This window comes from Salvelinus namaycush, chromosome 4 (assembly GCF_016432855.1).
Source record: "Salvelinus namaycush isolate Seneca chromosome 4, SaNama_1.0, whole genome shotgun sequence".
NCBI classification, from domain to species: Eukaryota; Metazoa; Chordata; class Actinopteri; order Salmoniformes; family Salmonidae; genus Salvelinus; species Salvelinus namaycush.
In genome coordinates, this window is record NC_052310.1 from 64,577,950 (window position 1) to 64,600,966 (window position 23,017).

Below are 23,017 nucleotides of genomic sequence, written 5' to 3' on the forward strand. Positions count from 1 at the left end.
ATATAAGTCAACCCCAAATCAATGTAGTTCATCATATTTGCGCCTCTTCGATGGTCCAACGTCCCTGTCTGTTGTTTGGTGCTTTCCAACGTCCCCGTCTGTTGTTTGGTGCTTTCCAACGTCCCCGTCTGTTGTTTGGTGCTTTCCAACGTCCCCGTCTGTTGTTTGGTGCTTTCCAACGTCCCCGTCTGTTGTTTGGTGCTTTCCAACGTCCCCGTCTGTTGTTTGGTGCTTTCCAACGTCCCCGTCTGTTGTTTGGTGCTTTCCAACGTCCCCGTCTGTTGTTTGGTGCTTTCCAACGTCCCCGTCTGTTGTTTGGTGCTTTCCAACGTCCCCGTCTGTTGTTTGGTGCTTTCCAACGTCCCCGTCTGTTGTTTGGTGCTTTCCAACGTCCCCGTCTGTTGTTTGGTGCTTTCCAACGTCCCCGTCTGTTGTTTGGTGCTTTCCAACGTCCCCGTCTGTTGTTTGGTGCTTTCCAACGTCCCCGTCTGTTGTTTGGTGCTTTCCAACGTCCCTGTCTGTTGTTTGGTGCTTTCCCAGGTAAGAGGGCAGTAGCTCCCCAACATCCCTGTCTGTTGTTCGGTGCTTTCCCGGGTAAGAGGGCAGTAGCTCCCCAACATCCCTGTCTGTTGTTCGGTGCTTTCCCAGGTAAGAGGGCAGTAGCTCCCCAACATCCCTGTCTGTTGTTCGGTGCTTTCCCGGGTAAGAGGGCAGTAGCTCCCCAACATCCCTGTCTGTTGTTCGGTGCTTTCCCGGGTAAGAGGGCAGTAGCTCCCCAACATCCCTGTCTGTTGTTCGGTGCTTTCCCGGGTAAGAGGGCAGTAGCTCCCCAACATCCCTGTCTGTTGTTCGGTGCTTTCCCGGGTAAGAGGTCGGTAGCTCCCCAACATCCCTGTCTGTTGTTCGGTGCTTTCCCGGGTAAGGGGGCAGTAGCTCCCCAACATCCCTGTCTGTTGTTCGGTGCTTTCCCAGGTAAGGAGGCAGTAGCTCCCCAACATCCCTGTCTGTTGTTCGGTGCTTTCCCAGGTAAGAGGGCAGTAGCTCCCCAACATCCCTGTCTGTTTGGTGCTTTCCCAGGTAAGAGGGCAGTAGCTTCCCAACATCCCTGTCTGTTGTTCGGTGCTTTCCCGGGTAAGAGGGCAGTAGCTCCCCAACATCCCTGTCTGTTGTTCGGTGCTTTCCCGGGTAAGAGGGCAGTAGCTCCCCAACATCCCTGTCTGTTGTTCGGTGCTTTCCCGGGTAAGAGGGCAGTAGCTCCCCAACATCCCTGTCTGTTGTTCGGTGCTTTCCCGGGTAAGAGGTCGGTAGCTCCCCAACATCCCTGTCTGTTGTTCGGTGCTTTCCCGGGTAAGGGGGCAGTAGCTCCCCAACATCCCTGTCTGTTGTTCGGTGCTTTCCCAGGTAAGGAGGCAGTAGCTCCCCAACATCCCTGTCTGTTGTTCGGTGCTTTCCCAGGTAAGAGGGCAGTAGCTCCCCAACATCCCTGTCTGTTTGGTGCTTTCCCAGGTAAGAGGGCAGTAGCTTCCCAACATCCCTGTCTGTTGTTCGGTGCTTTCCCGGGTAAGAGGGCAGTAGCTCCCCAACATCCCTGTCTGTTGTTCGGTGCTTTCCCGGGTAAGAGGGCAGTAGCTCCCCAACATCCCTGTCTGTTGTTCGGTGCTTTCCCGGGTAAGAGGTCGGTAGCTCCCCAACATCCCTGTCTGTTGTTCGGTGCTTTCCCGGGTAAGGGGGCAGTAGCTCCCCAACGTCCCTGTCTGTTGTTCGGTGCTTTCCCAGGTAAGGAGGCAGTAGCTCCCCAACATCCCTGTCTGTTGTTCGGTGCTTTCCCAGGTAAGAGGGCAGTAGCTCCCCAACATCCCTGTCTGTTGTTCGGTGCTTTCCCGGGTAAGGGTGCAGTAGCTCCCCAACATCCCTGTCTGTTGTTTGGTGCTTTCCAACGTCCCCGTCTGTTGTTTGGTGCTTTCCAACGTTCCCGTCTGTTGTTTGGTGCTTTCCAACGTCCCCGTCTGTTGTTTGGTGCTTTCCAACGTCCCCGTCTGTTGTTTGGTGCTTTCCAACGTCCCCGTCTGTTGTTTGGTGCTTTCCAACGTCCCCGTCTGTTGTTTGGTGCTTTCCAACGTCCCCGTCTGTTGTTTGGTGCTTTCCAACGTCCCCGTCTGTTGTTTGGTGCTTTCCAACGTCCCCGTCTGTTGTTTGGTGCTTTCCAACGTCCCCGTCTGTTGTTTGGTGCTTTCCAACGTCCCCGTCTGTTGTTTGGTGCTTTCCAACGTCCCCGTCTGTTGTTTGGTGCTTTCCAACGTCCCCGTCTGTTGTTTGGTGCTTTCCAACGTCCCCGTCTGTTGTTTGGTGCTTTCCAACGTCCCCGTCTGTTGTTTGGTGCTTTCCAACGTCCCCGTCTGTTGTTTGGTGCTTTCCAACGTCCCCGTCTGTTGTTTGGTGCTTTCCAACGTCCCCGTCTGTTGTTTGGTGCTTTCCAACGTCCCCGTCTGTTGTTTGGTGCTTTCCAACGTCCCTGTCTGTTGTTTGGTGCTTTCCCAGGTAAGAGGGCAGTAGCTCCCCAACATCCCTGTCTGTTGTTCGGTGCTTTCCCGGGTAAGAGGGCAGTAGCTCCCCAACATCCCTGTCTGTTGTTCGGTGCTTTCCCAGGTAAGAGGGCAGTAGCTCCCCAACATCCCTGTCTGTTGTTCGGTGCTTTCCCGGGTAAGAGGGCAGTAGCTCCCCAACATCCCTGTCTGTTGTTCGGTGCTTTCCCGGGTAAGAGGGCAGTAGCTCCCCAACATCCCTGTCTGTTGTTCGGTGCTTTCCCGGGTAAGAGGTCGGTAGCTCCCCAACATCCCTGTCTGTTGTTCGGTGCTTTCCCGGGTAAGGGGGCAGTAGCTCCCCAACATCCCTGTCTGTTGTTCGGTGCTTTCCCAGGTAAGGAGGCAGTAGCTCCCCAACATCCCTGTCTGTTGTTCGGTGCTTTCCCAGGTAAGAGGGCAGTAGCTCCCCAACATCCCTGTCTGTTTGGTGCTTTCCCAGGTAAGAGGGCAGTAGCTTCCCAACATCCCTGTCTGTTTGGTGCTTTCCCAGGTAAGAGGGCAGTAGCTCCCCAACATCCCTGTCTGTTGTTCGGTGCTTTCCCGGGTAAGAGGGCAGTAGCTCCCCAACATCCCTGTCTGTTGTTCGGTGCTTTCCCGGGTAAGAGGTCGGTAGCTCCCCAACATCCCTGTCTGTTGTTCGGTGCTTTCCCGGGTAAGGGGGCAGTAGCTCCCCAACGTCCCTGTCTGTTGTTCGGTGCTTTCCCAGGTAAGGAGGCAGTAGCTCCCCAACATCCCTGTCTGTTGTTCGGTGCTTTCCCAGGTAAGAGGGCAGTAGCTCCCCAACATCCCTGTCTGTTTGGTGCTTTCCCAGGTAAGAGGGCAGTAGCTCCCCAACATCCCTGTCTGTTGTTCGGTGCTTTCCCGGGTAAGAGGGCAGTAGCTCCCCAACATCCCTGTCTGTTTGGTGCTTTCCCGGGTAAGAGGGCAGTAGCTCCCCAACATCCCTGTCTGTTGTTCGGTGCTTTCCCGGGTAAGAGGGCAGTAGCTCCCCAACATCCCTGTCTGTTTGGTGCTTTCCCGGGTAAGAGGGCAGTAGCTCCCCAACATCCCTGTCTGTTGTTCGGTGCTTTCCCGGGTAAGAGGGCAGTAGCTCCCCAACATCCCTGTCTGTTGTTCGGTGCTTTCCCGGGTAAGGGGGCAGTAGCTCCCCAACGTCCCTGTCTGTTGTTCGGTGCTTTCCCAGGTAAGAGGGCAGTAGCTCCCCAACATCCCTGTCTGTTTGGTGCTTTCCCAGGTAAGAGGGCAGTAGCTCCCCAACATCCCTGTCTGTTGTTCGGTGCTTTCCCGGGTAAGAGGGCAGTAGCTCCCCAACATCCCTGTCTGTTGTTCGGTGCTTTCCCGGGTAAGAGGGCAGTAGCTCCCCAACATCCCTGTCTGTTGTTCGGTGCTTTCCCGGGTAAGAGGGCAGTAGCTCCCCAACATCCCTGTCTGTTGTTCGGTGCTTTCCCGGGTAAGAGGGCAGTAGCTCCCCAACATCCCTGTCTGTTGTTCGGTGCTTTCCCGGGTAAGAGGGCAGTAGCTCCCCAACATCCCTGTCTGTTGTTCGGTGCTTTCCCGGGTAAGCGGGCAGTAGCTCCCCAACATCCCTGTCTGTTGTTCGGTGCTTTCCCGGGTAAGAGGGCAGTAGCTCCCCAACATCCCTGTCTGTTGTTCGGTGCTTTCCCGGGTAAGAGGGCAGTAGCTCCCCAACATCCCTGTCTGTTGTTCAGTGCTTTCCCGGGTAAGAGGGCAGTAGCTCCCCAACATCCCTGTCTGTTGTTCGGTGCTTTCCCGGGTAAGAGGGCAGTAGCTCCCCAACATCCCTGTCTGTTGTTCGGTGCTTTCCCGGGTAAGAGGGCAGTAGCTCCCCAACATCCCTGTCTGTTGTTCGGTGCTTTCCCGGGTAAGGGTGCAGTAGCTCCCCAACATCCCTGTCTGTTGTTCGGTGCTTTCCCGGGTAAGGGTGCAGTAGCTCCCCAACATCCCTGTCTGTTGTTCGGTGCTTTCCCGGGTAAGGGTGCAGTAGCTCCCCAACATCCCTGTCTGTTGTTCTGTGCTTTCCCGGGTAAGGGGGCAGTAGCTCCCCAATGTCCCTGTCTGCTGTTCGGTGCTTTCCCGGGTATGAGGGCAGTAGCTCTTCGACTGCATCAGATTCACAACTGCCAGTGTCCATGCTAGCTGGGCTAACAACAAAATGTAGAATTACTGATGCAAGCATTGGATCTGCTCGTGGAAGCAGAACTTGTGTCGTCGACAGGTGCAGGTGTAGTAGCAGTACTACCAGTAGAGCTGGTATGTGTCTATGGACACAGGCCTTACTTTTTTAACCATTTTCGAGCAAACGGAATGAACAGCAGTTACGTTTGGCTACATACGGACCGTTAGTGGAATTCCCGCCAGAGACAAACATATATTTTGTATTGTATTATGTACCGTATATTATTCATTTTATTTGTGTTTCCTGTTTGGACACCAGGAAGAATAGACGTTGCCTTGGCAGCGATTTTGTTACTCTAAACACACCCTCCAAACCCCATTCACCTCTTCTGAATATAAAGGTATAGCGTGCCTTCAGAAACTATTCACACCCCTTGATGTTTTCCACATTTTGTTGTGTAACAGCTTGAATTTAAAATGTATATATATATATTGAGATTGTCACTGGACTACACAAAATACCCCATAATGTCAAAATGGAATTATGCTTTCAGAACGGTTTACAAATTAATAAAAAATGAAAAGCTGAAATGTCTTGAGTCAATAAGCATTCAACCCTTTTGTTATGGCAAGCCTAAATAAGTTCAGGAGTAAAGATTTGCTTAAGTCACATAAATTGCATGGACTCACTGTGTTCAAAATGATTTTTGAATGATTACCTGATCTCTGTACCCCACACATACAGATAATTGTAAGATCCCTCAGTTGAGCAGTGAATTTCTAACAAAGATTCAACCAAAGACCATGGAGGTTTTCCAATGCCTCACAAAGAGCACCTATTGATAGATGGGTAAAAATAAATAAATACCAAAGCAAACAGTACATTAATTATAATTTGATGGTCTATCACTACACCCAGTCACTAAAGATACAGGAGTCCTTCCTAACTCAGTTGTCGGAGAGGAAGGAATCTGCTCAGGGATTTCACGAGGCCAATGGTGACTTTAAAACAGTTACAGAGTTTAATGGCTGTGATAGAAAAAAACTGAGGATGGAACAACAACATTGTTACTCCACAATACTAGGGAAAGGGGGATACCTAGTCAGCTTGGGGATTCGATCTAGCAACCTTTCAGTTACTGGCCCAATGCTCAAACTACTAGGCTAATATCCTAAATGACACTGAAAAGGAAGCCTGTACAGAATAAAAATATTCCGAAAACATGCATCCTGTTTGTAATAAGGCACTAAACTGCCAAAAAAGTGGTAAATAAATGTACTTTATGTCCTGAATACAAAGCGTTATGTTTGGGGTAAATCCAACGTCACTGAGTACCACTTCATAGTTTCAAGCATGGTGGTGACTGGAACATGTTATGGGTATGCCCGTTATCAGGAAGGACTAGGGAGTATTTAAAAAATAATAATAATAATAATCAGAATAGAGCTAATCACAGGCAAAATCCTAAAGGAAAACTTAGTTCAGTCTGCGTTCCAACCAACACTGGGAGACAAATTCACCTTTCAGCAGGACAGTAACCTAAAACAAGGCAAAATAAAATACACTGGAGTTGCTTCCCAAGACGACATTGAATGTTCCTGAGTAGCCAAGTTAAAAGTAACTTAATACGGCTTGAAAAGCTAAGGCAAAACCTGAAAATGGTTGTCTCGCAATGATCAATAACCAACTTAACAAAGAATTAAGAATTTTCCAGGTATGGAAAGCTCTTACAGACTTACTCAGAAAGACTCACAGCTTTAGTCTATCATGTATTGACTCAGGGGTGTGAATACTTATGTAAATTAGATATTTCTGTACAAAAATGTCTAAAAACATGTTTTCACTGTCATTATGGGGTAGTGTGTAGATGGGTGAGAGAAACAAAAAGTATGCTATGTTGAATTCAGGCTGTAACACCACAATGTGGAATAAGTCAAGGGGCAGGAATACTTTCTGAAGGCACTGCATGTTGCCCTCCTAGTAATCAAATCGCATTTGTCACATGCGCCGAATACAACCTTACAGTGAAATGCTTACTTCTAAGCCCATTATACAATAAGTGATGTGTTTTCTCTGCGCCAAAATATCTTTCAATGCACCATCTTCCTGAGGAAAGGTTGAAGGATCGGGTGAATATGAATCATTATTGAACAATTTCATGGCCGTATCAACCATTTTCCTTTTTTAAATTTATTCACACAGAAACCTCCATGTCAAACACTGACTAATAGAAGGGTTTTTAACGTCCATACTCCACACACGAGTCTGATTAATGCTACCCTAGTGTGTGTGTGTGTGTGTGTGTGTGTGTGTGTGTGTGTGTGTGATGAATGCTGCCCTATAGTGCTGACATTCACATTACAGGCAGTCTTACAGGCAGTCACACCCCCACGTTAGCCTTAGTCGCATCAGAAACTCAAAAGTCAGCCTCAAATCAATGAATGTTCAGGTGGAAAAATCCATGCCGCTTGTCCAGAAATCCCTGCTAAATATGTATTTAATGCTTTTTAGGTTTCTGCACGTCAGAAGAGGGTGATAAGAGGCAGGATAAATGCAATTGATCTGTGGAAGACATTTTTAAGGCTTTAGTACAGAGAGCTACAACTACATTTCCATCGGCGATCTGTCTGCTTCACTGCCCACAGTACGGGAGCTGGGCTAATGTCAGGAAACTGTCCTGAGAGAGGGAGTCGACAGCCGTGTGTGTGTGTGTGTGTGTATATTTATTCTATAATAGAGGCTGAAAAACAAACAGAATACAAGTCACCAGTGTTATGACTATTGACATTGATGAAATGGCACCAGACATTAAAAACAGAGCAGACTTCCCACCTTGGGTTCAAGGCTAAACGGCCTTTTCCTTTCAGTCAGTGGCTCCTGCTGAATAACAAACTAACTCCTTCAGTGTGTGTCTGTGTCTCATCTCCCAGTCCTGTCTCAGTGAAGTGACACAGTGCATTAATCTGCCAGGCTCCTCTATTCACCTCTAATGAAGTCTGTGAAGGAACCCTTTAATTAACTACAGGCCTGGACACACACTTCCCTGAGACAGGATGGGTAGATGAGATTCTCTTTCTTAGTCAGACCAAATCAGAATATAGGGCCAGGCCATGCAGCATGATGCCGCTCTCCATCCCTTGATTGAGGCAGGTGGTGGACGTAATTATCTTTTGGGCAGGCTTGGGCACAAACACTCACACACACCTCATCTATCAGCCAGGCTTGGGCAGCATTTAAACTCGCATTAAAATTTCACCCAACTGCAGATGATGGCTTTCATGCATTTGTGAGCACTTCCACTCAGAGTTTCCCTACTTCACTTTACATAAATTAAAAGTAACTACACTGCAAGGTCAGCCCACCACCTGTCCATGAGAGCTCTGATGAGAGCTTCTATCCATCGGAGAGCTATGATGGGAAAACTAGTGAGTAAGATTTCCAATATATTTTATAAAATATGGCACAAACTTTACAGTGCGTCAGGAGCCCACACTACAACACATCAATAAAAACTCCTCCCACAGAGATAGCACAGGGCAGAGTAGGGTAGTAGGCCATCTCAAAATGGAACAGTACTGTGGTAACTTGGGGGGATATCTCTTCAAAGAAGTTGAAATTAAGTTCACCCATCACAGATATTTGCATTATTGGGTTTTATATTTGGGAGTTGCAACAAAATGCTTGAGGCTTTGAGAGCAAACATTGCATTATTAAAATGTCACCCAACTGCAGATGTCTTTAAAGCTAGACTCCATAATGGTGAAACTTGCATGTCCTTTTGCGATATTTAAACAAAAAAAGTTACTGCTAGTGCTGTTTTTTTACACCTCCGACATCATTGCACACACACACACACACACACGATAGAACAGCAGCATATGTACTGCAACAACAACAAAAAATGCCGATGTGCAACGCTCCCCAGCTCTGCTTCGGCAACAAAACAATAATTGCCGTGGGACCGACAGTTGCGCCGTATCCCCTACATGCAGATTCCATCTTTAAACGGGTTTCTGAGCATCTCCAGACACCTAGGAGTTTCCCTACATATCAAACAAACAAACTACACAGTAGGACAGCAAAGCACCTGTCCAGCTTGCAAGAAAGTCACCCGTCTGTCCAGCTCGCGTACAGAAACCCATACTGAAACACTTCAATAAAAGAGCACAAGACTTCTCCATTCGGAGCAGGTCTAAGGGAAGTCTCCAAAAAGACATTAGAATGAAGCTCATAGATTACAGATCTAGGCATTAATGGGATTTACTGTGGACTTGATTGAAGTTAAGGGCTCAAAAACAGCAGCAACTTGAATGCTTATTGATTTCCACTGCGAGTCAAGTCGAGTCAAGCCATCTGAAATTGAGCTCTATCGCTCATGTAAAGGTTATAGATAGAACAATCACAAAGGTCATCTCAAATGATACATCAAGGCCTAACTGCTGACAGGGTGGATACTAGAATGTCATGGAATCCCTTAATGATTAAATATAATGTAGAAATGACAGACCAAAGACAATGGCGGAAGAACAGAAGACAGTCTGTGGGGATCACCCAGATGTAGTGCTGAGCGAGCGATTTGTGCTTTTTGTGGTCGGTTCGACTATCAAAAACAATCACGATTTTTCGATTTCGATTATTTGGGTTGAATGCTGTAAGAGAATAAAAAATAAATAATACATAAACGCCCCATGATGGTAGTGAATGCCCATTACTGTCTATCACTTATTACCAGTATTTTATTCACATTACTTTCCTAAAATATTTAATGTTGTATATATATATATTACATTTGTTTTATTTGAAGACTTTATTCCAAGTCATAATCTCATCTCTTTAGAGCTGCTGCGTATGCTCTGACAGAAATCACCATTTTGTAGTTCTTCAAAATCACTTTGATCATGTATTTTCAGGTAGAGCAACAGCAGCTCCCTATCTAGATCTCCTCACGATCGATCACGGATTACTGTCTCTTCTGTAGCAGGCGTTTGTTCTTTTGAAACACAGACCGGACAAGTAGATGCGCAATGTAGTTAAATCACCACTTTTTATGCGCTAAACTACGTAGAATATTAGCCTGTTGGAAACTACAACTCCCTGCTACATTGCATAATTCAGGCTGGATGTGATTTCTCTAGAGAAACTGTGCGATGTGCGCTTTGAGCTGACAGAAAAGAAATCGGAAAGAAATGGAATTCAACTAGTTGTTTAAAAACTGAAAATAACCAAAAATGTGTTAAAAAATATTTATTTATTTTTTAAAAATATATATATATATATATATATATATACACACACACACACTATATAGGGAATAGGGTGCCATTTGGGAGTATCAGAACCGATGGTTACATATTTTAATCTCTACTGTCCGATGTGCTTATCATAGCACGTTCAAAGGAGTCTGATGACACAGAGACAGACACACAGAGAGCGAGACACACACACACAGACAGAGACAGAGAGAGATTCATCCAACCCAAGTAACAGCCCCGTTGGCACTGGCTCTCACGACAATATAAAACTTCCAGAAAGTAACAGTCTCCCTTTCCGCAAATCAAGAGGGCAAAGCCCCTCATATTTTTTCATCATGTTCCTCATTCCAAGTGTGTGTCCCAAATGGTACCCTATTCCGTATATAGTGCACTTCTTTTAACTAGAGTAGTGCACGATATAGGGGATATGGCTACATTTGGGATGCTACCAACACTACAAGAACAGGTTTGCATTCATCTGCGCCACCTCTTTCCAAACATGTGCAGGTACATCCTGCAATCTTGTGTGCATGCCTGTTCTTGTAGGATACAGCAGGAGATAAGAACATTTTGGTATCTTTCCCTCTACCTTTCTCCCTCTACCTCTTCCCTACTTCCCTCCAAGAGGCTGCTCTTCAAACAATCTCTTAAAATTACCTTTCCCACAAACCCTGCAACAAATCTTTGACAGCGTCCCAAATGCCACCCTATTCCCTATTTAGTGCACTACTCATTTAGTAGTGGACTAAATGAGGAATTGGGTGCCATTTGCATTCTAAATCTACCTGGGAAATGGCATTAACATTGTGTTTACACTGCTCTCTTTCTCTAACGACGAGGAGCGGGAGCCTAATATGTCCCCCGCATTCCTCACCGTACCCCTGGCTCCATGGTGGGAGCCTCACAGCCTTTTCCTTTCAGGAAGAAGCGAAGCAGCTCTCATCAACAGAATTAACCCGTCTCCACACACACACACACACACACACACACACACACACACACACACTATAGCCACTAATACATCCCCTGCATTCCACACCGTACCCCTGGCTCCATGGCTGGTTCTACCACTCGTCACCCTGCACAGAATTCAAATATAGCAGAAGACAAAATGTCAAATCCATAAAGCTGTTCATCAAACACTTATCGTTATGGCAACATCAGTATGCCTGCCGCTTGCCAGTACAGTGGCCTTTCAGACCGGGTGTCACAGGGTGCCATGCTGAACGTTTAACATGGAAAAACATGGCCAGGCTTCATATCAGAGTGTGTGTGGTGTGTGTGTGCGTGCGCGCGCAGTACCAGTCAAAAGTTGACACACCTATTCATTCAAGGGTTTTGTTGTGAAGAGGGCACGATAAAACCTAATCCCCCTCAGGACTGAAAAGATTTGGCATGAGTCCTCAGATCCTCAAAAGGTTCTACAGCTGCACCATCGAGAGCATCCTGACTGGTTGCATCACTGTCTGGTATGGCAACTGCTCAGGCTCCGACCGCAAGGCACTACAGAGGGTAGTGCATACGGCACAGTACACCACTGGGGCCAAGCTTCCTGCCATCCAGGACCTTTATACCAGGCGGTGTCCGAGGAAGGCCCTAAAAATTGTCAAAGACTCCAGCCAAGTCTCGGTCCAAGAGGCTTCTAAACAGCTTCCTCCCCCAAGACACAAGACTCCTGAACATCTAATCAAATGGCCACCCAGACTATTTGCATTGCCTTCTCTGTATCTCAAAGACAACGGTTGGAACCAAAAATCTCACATTTTAACTCAGACCAAAAGGACAGACTTCCAGCGGTCTAATGTCCAAGTCTCTTCATCTTATTTAGTAGTGGTTTAATTGCAGCAATTCAACCATGAAGGCCTGATTCACGCAGTCTCCTCTGAACAGTTGATGTTGAGATGTGTCTGTTACTTGAATTCTGTGAAGCATTTACTTGGGCTGGTAACTTTAATGAACGTATCCTCTGCAGCAGAGGTAACTGTGGGTCTTCCTTTCCTGTTGCGGTCCACATGAGAACCTGTTTCATCATAGCGCTTGTTTTTTGCGACCGCACTTGACGAAACTTTCAAATTTTTTGAAATGTTCAGCATTGACTGACCTTCATGTCTTAAAGTAATGATGGACTGTCATTTCTCTTTGCTTATTTGAGCTGTTCGTGCCATAATATGGACTTGGTCTCTTAACAAATAGGGGTGGTATACAGATGATTGCCCTACCTTTTCACAACACAACTGTTGTTGAAGCTGGTTGAGAGAATGCCAAGAGTGTGCAAAGCTGTCATCAAGGCAGAGTTTCTACTTTGAAGAGTCATAAATATATTTTGATTTGTTTAACACTTTTTTGGTTACTACATGATTCCATAGGTCTTATTTCATAGTTTTGATGTCTTCACTATTATCCTACAATGTATAAAATAGTAAACAATTAAAAAGCCTGGAATGAGTAGGTGTGTCCAAACTTTTGATTGGTACTGTATGCATTCAGATGGGTCGTGTACATTCAAAGACACAGACATTTTTACATTGTTGAAGGGAAATGCTTCCCAACTCCTGGCCCTGGGAACCCAAAGGGGTGCACATATTCCCTCCCCTGGCCCCCACCCAACCCAAATTAGAGGTTTGATGGGTCCCAAGGACCAGGACCAAGAAGCACAACTCCGAGGTATAGACAGGTATGGTAACAGATTCTTAGTGGGACCAATCCATCCACACATAATGGATGCAAATAAAATAATTAAAAATAAATAACAAAAAAGGCAACAGCATCAGTAGGCCAGACAAATATACAAGTCAAAAAGGAGGGTCTAGCCCTTGTATATCTATAAACGGTCCACAGATGGAATGAAATGCATATTTTATACTTTAAAAAAGGCAACAAAAAAAATTATAGTTTTAAAAAAGTGAATAAAATCATGCAGCCTTCGACTGTGCAATGGAGGGTGGACGCTGTTCCACTCAAGAACTATACATATTTTGGCGAGAATCAGTGGAGGCTCCTCACAGGACCATCCTCAGTGAAGTTATCCTTTTTAGATGGCACTATATTAAATAATTGATTAAAAACACACTGTTTGGCAATGTAGGTCTAAAGTAGCATCAGCAACACTCTGTAAGGTAGCACCATGGTGTAGCCAGAGGACAGCTAGCTTCTGTCCTCCTCTGGGTACATTGACTTAAATACAAAACCTAGGAGGCTCATGGTTCTCACCATCTTCCATAGACGTACACAGTAATTATGACAACTCCAGAGTACATTCTCCAACCTATCAGAGCTCCTGCAGAGAACGAAGGATCAGAGAAGGAATCTAGTAATGAAAGCACAAGCTACAACTAGCTAGCACTGCAGTGCATAACATGTGGTTTGAAGTTGGTTCAGAGAAAGAATAGTTTAACAAAATTCATTTCTTCTAGAATTAAGAAGCAAGAGAGAGCGAGCTAGCTATATGTGTTTGTATTTTTTTTTAAACTTTCACTTAGCTAGCAATGCAGCTAGCTAGTTTAGCCTACTCATAACACCCGGTTCAAAACAAAGAGGGATGCTATGTTAGCTAGCTGGCTAATATATTGTCACCGGGGCCCGCCAGTGTAACTGCTAACATGCTTGTTGTACACAGTAGTGCATGATTGGGATACATCTGTTGTATTGTGCACTGAAGTTGACAAGGGGAAAGGAAGAGCGAGCATAGATGCAAGAAGGAATTATACACTCCTCAAATAAAAATAATTTGCAGGGCTCTGGCAGTGCTCCTCCTTGCACAAAGGTGGAGGTAGCGGTCCTGCTGCTGGGTTGTTGCCCTCCTACGGCCTCCTCCACGTCTCCTGATGTACTGGCCTGTCTCCTGGTAGCGCCTCCATGCTCTGGGCACTACGCTGACAGACACAGCAAACCTTCTTACCACAGCTCGCATTGATGTGCCATCCTGGATGAGCTGCACTACCTGAGCCACTTGTGTGGGTTGTAGACTCCGTCTCATGCTACCACTAGAGTGAAAGCACCGCCAGCATTCAAAAGTGACCAAAACATCAGCCAGGAAGCATAGGAACTGAGAAGTGGTTTGTGGTCACCACCTGCAGATCCACTCCTTTATTGGGGGTGTCTTGCTAATTGCCTATAATTTCCACCTTTTGTCTATTCCATTTGCACAACAGCATGTGAAATTTATTGTCAATCAGTGTTGCTTCCTAAGTGGACAGTTTGATTTCACAGAAGTGTGAATGACTTGGAGTTACATTTTGTTGTTTAAGTGTTCCCTTTATTTTTTTGAGCAGTGTATATACAATGAGCAAAGTGATGCGGTTTATACGTGGCTGCTAGTTCTGTGTATGCGTGTGATCAAGGGTGTGTACAACTGCTGTCTGACCAGCTGAAATAATAAAAAAATAAAAAATATTCATACCATAACCACCAAGCCTACATTGTTTTCACCATATTAACGTCTGTCAACATGGCTACTAGAACTACTGCGTTAGTAACCACATAATGCCGTAAATTAATAAAACCAAAAGCTTACTTTGACTTGGAAGAGTTCCAGTGTTGGATAGCCAAAGCCAGCTAGCTAACATAGCATCCCTCTCTGTTTTACCCGGGTGTTTGAGTAGGCTAAACTAGCTAGCTGCATTGCAAGCTAAGTGAAATATATATAGTTGAAGTCAGAAGTTTACATACACCTTAGCCAAATACATTTAAACTCAGTTTTTCACAATTCCTGACATTTAATCCTAGTAAAATTCCCTGTCTTTGGTCAGTTAGGATCACCTCTTAATTTTAAGTATGTGAAATGTCAGAATAATAGTAGAGAGAATTATTTATTTCAGCTTTGATTTCTTTCACCACATTCACAGTGGGTCAGAAGTTTACATACACTCAATTAGTATTTGGTAGCATTCCCTTACATTGTTTAACTTGGGTCAAACGTTTTGGGTAGCCTTCCACAAGCTTCCCACAATAAGTTGGGTGAATTTTGGCCCATTCCTCCTGACAGAGCTGTTGTAACTGAGTCAGGTTTGATGGCCTCCTTGCTCACACACATTTTTTTCAGTTCTGCCCACACATTTTCTGTATTGGATTGAGGCCAGAGCTTTGTGATGGCCACTCCAATACCTTGACTTTAGTATGTATGCTTGGGGTCATTGTCCATTTGGAAGACCCATTCGCAACCAAGCTTTAACTTCCTGACTGATGTCTTGAGATGTTGCTTCAATATATCCACAATTTTCCTCCCTCATGATGCCATCTATTTTGTGAAGTGCACCAGTCCCTCCTGCAGCAAAGCACCCCCGCAACATGACGCTGCCAACCCTGTCCTTCACAGTTGAGATGGTGTTCTTCGGTTTGCAAGCCTCCCCCTTTCTCCTCAAAACATAACGATGGACATTATGGCCAAACAGTTCTATTTTTGTTTCATCAGACCAGAAGACATTTCTCCAAAAAGTACAATCTTCGTCCCCATGTGCAATTGCAAACCGTAGTCTGGATTTTTTATGGCGGTTTTGGAGCAGTGGCTTCTTCCTTGCTGAGCGGCCTTTCAGGTTATATCGATATAGGACTCGTTTTACTGTGGATTTAGATACTTTTGTACCCGTTTCCTCCAGCATCTTCACAAGGTCCTTTGCTGTTGTTCTGGGATTGATTTGCACTTTTCTCACCAAAGTACATTCATCTCTAGGAGACAGAACGCGTCTCCTTCCTGAGCGAAATGACGGCTGCGTGGTCCCATGGTGTTTATACTTGCGTACAATTGTTTGTACAGATGAACGTGGTACCTTCAGGCGTTTGGAAATTACTCCCAGGGATGAACCAGACTTGTGGTCTACAATTTTTTTCTGAGGTCTTGGCTGATTTCTTTTGATTTTCCCATGATGTCAAGCAGAGAGGCACTGAGTTTGGATGTACTTCAAGGCCTTCCTACACTTCCAATTGACCAAATTATGTCAATTAGCCTATCAGAAGCTTCTAAAGCCATGACAATTTTCTGGAAATTTCCAAGCTAAAGGCACAGTCAACTTAGTGTATGTAAACTTCTGACCCACTGGAATTGTGATACAGTGAATTATAAGTGAAATTATCTGTCTGTAAACAATTGTTGGAAAAATTACTTGTGTCATGCACAAAGTAGATGTCCTAACCGTCTTGCCAAAACTATAGTTTGTTAACAGGAAATGTGTGGAGTGGTTGAAAAAAGAGTTTTAATGACTCCAACCTAAGTGTATGTAAACTTCTGACTTCAACTGTGTATTTTATTTATTTATATATATATATATAGCAAGCAATGTTCTCGCTTTTCCTTAATTTGTAGTATAGTTGTATCTAAAAAGGATAACATTTAATGTTCCACTATTTTTTGTTTTATGAAATTCACTGAAAATGGCCCTCCCCTTCCTCTTCTGAGGAGCCTCCACTGGTTTATACCCAATATTTTCAAGCCTTAGAGTATGACCCTGCTGTCTTACGTGGGGAACAAACACCACCATCTAAGACTAGTCCATGTAGACACTGTAGGAAAACTGAAGGCCTGAACAATACCTACTTGAGAAGTGGAACCAATTTCAATGTGAAAGTAAATCGAGTCATTTTCAACTCGTCTCAGCTGGGCCAAGTCCATGTGAGAAACTCAACTGCTTTTCCTTGATTCCTCACCTTATCAAAACCCATTGATTGAGAAGGTCAGAGGTCTCTCCCCTCTGAACTTCTCATCCAATGGGTTTTGAGCAGGAGACGAGAGGAATCATGGAAATGCAATTGAGATTCAAATGGAGTGGCTGCGCGACCTGTGTTTTCCCCACCCCCTAGAACGCTTTATCCAACTTTTGCCTCAAAACCTGTCATCTCTGTGAAGCTGAAGTGAACATCAACTAACTCTTTCCTTGGGCCTGAGTAGCATCAACTAAACTCTGGGCTGGCACGCTTAAGTGTGAAGGGGGAAATTCTCTCCGGCACACTGATGAGCCATATGGGATGTAGAGCGAGTAAGCGATTAGGCATGTCTGATGAGTTTCCCCTTCTCTCCCTCACTCTTCTCCCAGTGTCAGATGTTGACTTCAGGACCATTTAAGCAGCTATAATGTCAGCTGGATGCCATTTAAGCTAAATAGCTGGAAAATTAAATAGCAACGCCATGTTGAGGTTCAGCAGAGCAACACTGACACCAGCTGGTAGGATACAGGAACTATAAGAAGCAGTTACATGGGACGGAATGAGGAAGAGAGGGTAATGCTGGTTAGACTGTTTCGTAAACAGGCAACTGGAATGTAGGAATGTAGAAAACCTGCAACTAACTCCATATTGGGTTGCTTTATGACCATTTATAAGTATTCCAGTATACAGACATACATACACAGTCTACATTGTAGAATAATAGTGAAGACATCAAAACTATGAAATAACACATATGGATTCATGTAGTAACCAAAAAAAGGGTTAAACCAGTCAAAATATATTTAAGATTCTTCAAAGTAACCCCCCTTTGCATGCTTGGCATTCTCTCAACCAGGTGTCCCTTGCTAAAAGTTAATCTGTGGAATATAATGCATTTGAGCCAACCAGTTGCGTTGTGACAAGGTAGGGGTGGTATGCAGAAGATAGTCTTTTACAAAATAGCTCTAAGTCCATATTATGGCAAGAACAGCTCAATTAAGTGAAGAACGACAGTCCATCAGTACTTTATGACATGAAGGTCAGTCAATATGGAACATTTCAAGAACTTTGAAAGTTTTTTCAAGTGCTATGATGAAACAGGCTCTCATGAGGACCCCACAGGAATGGAAGACCCAAAGTTACCTCTGCTGCAGACGATAAGAGTTATCAGCCCGAGAAATTACAGCCCAAATAAATGCTTCAGAGTTCAAGTAACAGACACATTAACTGTTCAGAGACTGTGAATCAGGCCCTCATGGTCGAATTGCTGCAAAGAAATCACTACTAAAGGACACCAATAAGAAGAAGACACTTGCTTTGGCCAAGAAACATGAGCAATGGACATTAGACCTGTGGAAAATGTATCCTTTGGTCTGGAGTCCAAATTGGAGATTTTTGATCCCAACTGCCGTGTCTTTGTGAGACGCGGTGTGGGTGAACGGATGATCTCCGCATGTCCCACCGTAAAGCATGGACGAAGAGGTGTTATGATGTGGGGGTGCTTTGCTGGTGACACGGTCTGATTTATTTTGACTTCAAGGCACACTTAACCAGCATGGCTTCCACAGCATTCTGCAGCGATACACCATCCCATATGGTTTGTTCTTAGTGGGACTATCATTTGTTTTTCAACAGCACAATGACCCAACACACCTCCAGGCTGTGTAAGGGCTATTTTACCAAGGAGAGTGATGGAGTGCTGCATCAGATGACCTGACCTCCACCAAATTGAGATGGTTTGGGATGAGTCGGACCGCAGATTGAATGAAAAGTGCTCAGCATATGTGGGAATTCCTTAAAGACTGTTGGAAACCATTCCTGCTGAAGCTGGTTGAGAGAATGCCAAGAGTGTGCAAAGCTGTCATCTAGGCAAAGGGTGGCTACTTTGATTTAACACTTTTTGGTTACTACATGATTCCATATGTGTAATTTTACAGTTTTGATGTCTTCACTATTATTCTGCAATGAAGAAAATAGTCAAAATAAAGAAAAACCCTTGAATGAGTAGGTGTTCTAAAAAAACTTTAGACCGGTTGTGTATATACACTGAGTATATCAAACATTAGGAACATCTTCCTAAAATTTAGTTGCACAGCCCCCCTCCTCCCCTTTTGTCCTCAATTCGTCGGGGCATGGACTCTACAAGGTGTCGAAAGCATTCCACAGGGATGCTGGCCCATGTTCACTCCAATGTTTCCCACTGTTGTGTCAAGTTGGCAGGATTTGGTATTGGTCCTCAAAAGGTTCTACAGCTGCACCATCAAGAGCATTCCGACTGGTTGCATCACTGCCTGGTATGGCAACTGCTCGGCCTCCGACCACAAGGCACTACAGGGGGTAGTGCGTACGGCCCAGTACACCACTAGGATCAAGCTTCCTGCCATCCAGGACCTCTTCACCAGAGGAAGGTCCTAAAAATTGTCAAAGGCTCCAGCCACCTTAGTCATACTGTTCTTTCTGCTACCGCATGGCAAGCGGTACCGGAGCGCCAGGTCTAGGTCCAAGAGGCTTCTGAACAGCTTCTACCCCCAATCCATAAGACTCCTGAACATCTAATTAAATGGCTACCAAGACTATTTGCATTGCCCCCCCCCCCCCCCCCCCCCCCCTTTTTTTATACCGCTGCTACTCTGTTGTTATTATCTATGCATAGCCACTTTAATAACTCTACCTACATGTACATATTACCTCAACTAACCGGTGCCTCCGCACATTGACTCTGTACTGGTACCCCCCTGTGTATAGTCTCGCTATTGTTATTTTACTGCTGCTTGATTTTTATGTCCTTTGGGTGGTGGACCATTCTTGATACACACCATTCTTGATAAACACAGGAAACTGTTGAGCATGAAAAACCGAGCAACGTTGCAGTTCTGGACACAAACCGGTGTGCCTGGCACCTACTACCATACCCTGTTCAAAGGCACTTAAATATTTTGTCTTTCCCATTCAACCTCTTAATGGCACAGATACACAATCCATGTCTCAATTGTCTCAAGGCTTAAAAATGATTCTTTAACCTGTCTCCTCCCCTTCATCTACACTGATTGAAGTGGGTAAGCTAACAGACCCAATCGAAGGGCTGATCGTTAAGAAGACAAAAGGGTACATGGACGAGCAAGTTCTAGTATTAAATCAAGTGGCCAGTGTGGCTTAGTGCAATTGTATTATAACAATCTTGCAAAATCCTCCAAACAAAGTTTACTTACAAAATACCCCAACTTTAATTTCCAAACAATTTGGTTCTTCTTTCCAAGCAACATTATTTAGTTCATAATCAGCATAGCTAGCTAATCACTCCACGACAGAAGAACTAATAAGCAGAAAACAAAATGTTCATTTACTGGAAAACTAGAATATACTCCACCAAAGTCCTGCTACATCAAGTGATTATACTGTGCCGAGTATCAACCAACTCATTTCCATACACCAGACAGCACTATGACGCCCGCTGAGCCTCTGTTACCACGTCCCAAATGGCACCCTATTCCCTATACAGTGCACTACTTTTGACCAGAGCCCTATAAAGGGAATAGGGTGCCATTTGGGATAGAGGTTCCGAGTTGACAGAACCAACAGCAAATTGGTCCCTGGATATTTAAGAACTTTTTTGTAATCTTATTTGGCTGCCACACAAACAAGAGATGATTCTAGCAACAGAATTGTGTGAGATGAGAAGCCAGGCAGCCAAGACTAAGTGTAAGTCCCAAATGTCACCCTATGTAGTGCACTACTTTTGACCAAAAGTAGTACACTATAAAGAGAATAGGTTTCATTTGGGATACAACCTAAAAGATAAATAGTGCTTATACATGTCAAACGCCTATGGCCTTCTGAGGGAGCCGTGGATCTAGATCACAGGTGTCAAACTCATTCCACGGGGGGCCGAGTGTCTGCGGGTTTTCGCTCCTCCCTTGTACTTGATTGATGAATTAACATCACTAATTAGTTAGGAACTCCCCACACCTGGTTGTCTAGGGCTTTATTGAAAGGAAAAACCAAAAACCTGCAGACACTAGGCCCTCCGTGGAATGAGTTTGACACCCCTGATCTAGATAGACGGTCAGACGGAGCCCAAAGCTCAGACACTGACACACAGCCATCTGTTCGACTGATCTACTGGGAGAAGTGTACGCACGCGCATGTGTCTGAGAAAGTGTGACCGATAATCACACAAATGGAGACAAGATGACAGAGCCAGTGAAAGAAAAGGTTCAAATGTCTTATTGTTCACTAGGTTTACACAGTGACTGACATTCCAGCGGCCAAGACTATTTCTACATTCCAGCATACCCCAGATGTAAGAAAATGAGAACATGATATCATCTATCTAGTGGAGAGCCTTTGTTGCTGACCTATGAGTCAGCCAATATGCCAGCGATGGGGATGAGTGAGAGAGAGCATATCTCATCTAGCCAAAATTGTGTGAGTCAGAGAAAATGTTGTACGTAGGTTTAGATCCAAAACAGTAACAGAGGAAGGATTGCCAACTGCATCACCACCATCAAACCATCATCAAACTCAAGTGGGTTACCAGCAGAAACACCAGTCTTCACCATGAGTGGGCATACTCCTTCCACCAAAAAAAAAAAAAAAAAAGCTACAATGGCATTATCAATTTTGTTTTATTAATCTCCATAATTGTTAAGAGGGCCACAATGGAAATGTGTTTAACTTGGTCATCATCATTTGAAATCCATTGTGTCCACAGGTGTGGTTGTAGCATTTTTCAATTGTCAAATAAATTGTAAAAAAATATATTTAAAAAATGACATATTAGCGTACCTTGAGAATGTTCTGGGTCTCCCCCCACTTGTTGGTCCACTCCCTGGTCAGTTCTAACACCTGTGGGAGAGCACAGAAGAGTTTACTACAAAGCAGGATCAATGAGTTAGCTGTCTAACTTTAATAAACAACCAGAAATAACTGTTGATTTTCTAATTAATTAAAAAAGCTAAACTTATGCATTTCCAGTTGTTGAGAGAACTGTTGAGAACAGATCTGTAGTCACAAAACATTGACATACAACTTTTCATATTTGCAGAGAAACACATTCAGTACATTCCACTAGGTACTGGCAGACACGGGCTACAGTGATAGGCTATAGGCTACAGTGAATGCATCCAGCTTTAGAATGTGTATGGCGATCCCAGCAGGAATAGAACCCAGACCTTAGGAGTCACACTCTGAGAAACATACACAAGTCAACCCAGGAACACTTCCTGTAGTCCTGAAGAGTGCACTCACTTTGACCTCATTCTTGTGAAGTTTCTCCTCCACCTTCAGTGTCTTGGAGAGATCCTGAGGAGAAAGGCGAGCCTGGCGAGAGAGGCCATACCGTATGAGCATTGTACTTCAACATACCCTTACATAATCTCCCCCACACACACACACACCTGGTTGCTTTGCTGGAGAGTCACATGTACAGATATTAGCCAAATGCTTTAACACACACACCCACCCTCCCCATCTACCTGGTTGTTCTTCTCCACTAGACCTTTCAGTCTGACAATCTCCTCCTGCAGTTTTCTGATGACTAACACTGCTGTCCTCGTTGACTGTGGGCTTGTTGACGATGTTCTTAGCTCGGTTAGCGTAGTGCAGCGTGCTCAGTGTCTCACTGTAGTTCACGTCAGCGGGAGAAAGAGCTGGGCGGGAACATTGACAGGAACACATCTCTTACTAAAAATCCCCTGTACAGGAGTTAAAGCAAATGATAATCCCATGACTGAAACGTAAGACGATCGACTGTCTGCGGCCAAGTTAACAGTAGAAATACCACGAAAATCTGACCGTTTTCAATTTAGTCATTTTAATAACTTCATTTCAATAAAACCTTAAACATACCTGTCCCTGACTTTTCCTAAATATGTGTATTTTAGTAGTAGTACTTTGAGATAAATACCCCAAAAGTACAAAAACTTTTTGCATTTCTACCTCAAAATGACTGTATGCATATTAACAGTAAAATAGCCAGCCGTCCACAAGTAACAATAGACCAGTCTAATAAATCCATTTAAAATATATCACAAAGAAATTCATTAATATTTTGTTTAGGAAGGTCATAGATTTTTATTTTCTTTAAATGATATTAAGACAATTTTATACCCATCAGACTATTGTCAATTTAATCTTGTCTTTAGGTTACATCTAATATGTGTGCAAATTTAGTTTCAATATAGTTTAGGCGTAGTTTGGGTCAGGCATTAGCTGGGCAGGCAACTACTGTCTTACAAGCCGAAAATACAATATTGTCTTATTTTTGTATTTACAGTCTATGCGCTTCTGGATCAATCAATACATTTGTCTGATTACAATTGACATTTGGTGTCCTGAGGTTTCATATATGACATATTTTAAACATAAAAAATGCATTAATTTCACTATTTATTCTGGAATATTTACACAGT

General features: G+C 44.5%; 1 pseudogene; it reads right to left on the bottom strand.

The window, feature by feature from the left end:
* LOC120045960 overlaps positions 1 to 23,017 on the bottom strand; it is a 57,481-nt pseudogene that overhangs the window by 18,883 nt on the left and 15,581 nt on the right.